This window comes from Penaeus vannamei, chromosome 20 (genome assembly GCF_042767895.1).
Source record: "Penaeus vannamei isolate JL-2024 chromosome 20, ASM4276789v1, whole genome shotgun sequence".
Taxonomy (NCBI): Eukaryota; Metazoa; Arthropoda; class Malacostraca; order Decapoda; family Penaeidae; genus Penaeus; species Penaeus vannamei.
This window is the reverse complement of record NC_091568.1, coordinates 40,522,937-40,525,436: the sequence shown is the minus strand read 5'-3', so window position 1 is coordinate 40,525,436 and position 2,500 is coordinate 40,522,937. Positions and strand designations below refer to the sequence as shown.

Here is a 2,500-nt window from a genome sequence, read left to right as displayed (position 1 = left end):
TGCCTGTACGGGTGTGTGTGTGGGTGGGCGCGCGCACCTGTGTGCGTATGTGTGTGTGAATATATATACATATATACATGTATCTATGTATGTATATGCGTATATATATATATATATATATATATATATATATATATATATATATATATATATATGTATGTATGTATGTATGTATGTATATATACATATATGTATATATTTGTATATATACATATATAATTATTTACATGTTTATATATATTTATATATGATATATATATATTTATATATGATATATATATATACATACTTATATATGTACATGTACATATGTATTTGTGCATGTGTATGTATGTTTTTGTGTGCATATGTATGTGTGTGTGCCTGTAATTCCATGAACGTCCATGCATTTGCAAATGTTTCCGTGTAAACGTAAGCAAAATCAGAAAAACGTTCCGGCAAATTCGCACACGCCAGTGTCTCGAAGCTTCGAAACCCCAAGAACGAAACCGAAGCCGCCAACCTACCTCGCGCCTCGCCAGCCTCTCGAAGAACACTACGGCCTCGCAGCCCTGCATTCGCCCTTTTTATAAGTCTTCGGCAACAATTTAACGCGAGCGAAACGCATCCGGTGTGTGTGTGGGGGGGTGGAGGGGAGGGGAGGGGAGGATAGGGGGGAGGGCGTCGGCAGCTTCATCCGGTTAGCATCCGTCGGACTTCGGTTTAGCATCTCGCGCGCGCCTGTGAACCGTGTCTCCTACTCGTTCGGACGCGGTAGAGAATCCTTGCCCGTGGCTCTGTGTGTCTTGAGTGGGTGTTGGTTTGGAGAGCGAGAGGGAGAGTGAGAGGGGCAGGGAGAAGAAGAGGGAAGAAGAGGAACAGGGAGAAGAAGAGGAAAGAAGAGGAACAGGGAAAAGAAGAGAGGGAGGAAGATGAGGAGAGAAAAGAGGAAGAAGAGGGGGCGGGATAGGCAAAGGGAGTGGGGAGGAGAGTGAGAGGGGCAGGGAGAAGAAGAGGAAAGAAGGAGAAGATTAGAGAGGGAGGAAGAGGAGGAGAGAAAATGAGAAGAAGAGGGGGCGGGATAGGTAAAGGGAGTGAGAGGGAGAGTGAGCGGGACAGGGAGAAGAAGAGGGAAGAAGAGGAACAGGGAGAATAAGAGAGGGAGGAAGATGAGGAGAGAAAAGGAGAAGAGGGGGCGGGATAGGCAAAGGGAGAGAGAGGGGGGGGAGGAGAGTGAGAGGGACAGGGAGAAGAGGAAAGAAGAGGAACATGGAGAAGAAGAGAGGGAGGAAGAGAAGGAGAGAAAATGAGAAGAAGAGGGGGCGGGATAGGTAAAGGGAGAGGGAGAGAGAGAGGGGGGAGGAGGGTGAGAGGTACAGGGAGAAGAAGAGGGAAGAAGAGGAACAGGGAGAAGAAGAAAGGGAGGAAGAGAAGGAGAGAAAAGGAGATGAGGAGGGGGTGGGATAGGCAAAGGGGGAGGGAGAGAGAGAGAGGGAAGGATAGAATGAGAGGAATAAGGAAAGGTAGAGAGACAGGTAGAGAGGTTAAATTGAGAGAAGGGAGGAGAGACTGATGGAGAAAGGGAGAGGAAGAGGTGAAGGACTGGGGAGGGGAGACAGAGGAGAGTGCTAGGAAGAGTGAAAGTGAGAGGGATAAGGAAAGGGCGAAGAAAGGAGAGACATAGAGATAATAGAAAAAGGAGGGAGGGAGTTAGAGTGAGAGGGGGGAGGAGGGAGAAGGCGAGGAAGGGAGGGCTGGGAAGGAAATTAAAGAGGGGAGGAGTGGAGCGAAATAGATAAAGCTAAGTAGAAAGCGAGGGAAAAGAAGGACGGCGGGAGAAAGAAAGAGATAGGAAAGGAAGATTGAGGGAGAGAAGGAGAACAAAAGAGAGAGGTGAAGGCGAGAGAGAGAGAGAGCCCTAACTCTTTGCATCCCTTGGTCTCCACTTCGAGAAGAGGAGACCGAGGAGGGAGTAGGAGAGGGAAAGAGAGAACCCGAGGTAGAATGAAAGGGAAGAGAGGAAAAGAGGGGAGAGAGGAAAATAAAATAGAGAAATAGAGTGATAGGGAGAGTGATAGAATGACAGAGACATGCATAGAAGAAAGAGAAAAGGAATGGAGAGACATACATAGAAGAAAGAGAAAAGGAATGGAGACAGACTAGGAAAAGAAAAGAAAAAAAAAAAAAAAAAAACAATTATGACACCAGAACAAACAAAGCTAAAACATTATCCCAAAAAGGTCTTTGCCCCTTCCTTCATAGTCATCAATCCAGAGTTCCTTTACACACTGAGCGCATTTATACACTAAAGAATTGCTACAGCATTCATACAGCATGCGACTGCTGTTACATTCATATTTCCTGGAACTATTGCTATATTCATACATACAGCTGTGGAGAGGTATGAATGCTGAGCGAATATCTTCATAATATAAGAGATGTATTTGACCGGTTTTGAATGTATCTCCGTCAGAAATACATAATATATTCGAATTCTGTCAAATACATCTCTTGTATTGTG

The 2,500-nt window shown here is 45.3% G+C and overlaps 1 protein-coding gene across 1 annotated transcript in view; it reads right to left on the bottom strand.

Annotated features, from left to right (window-relative positions):
* The window catches only part of LOC113815322 (uncharacterized), a 15,060-nt gene extending 14,495 nt beyond the window's left edge, over window positions 1-565 (bottom strand). The window contains exon 1 of the mRNA XM_070135715.1: window positions 507-565. The gene's annotated coding sequence lies outside the window, so the exon portion shown is untranslated. The remainder of the gene's footprint in view (window positions 1-506) is intronic.
* Between the last annotated feature and the right edge of the window lie 1,935 nt (window positions 566-2,500).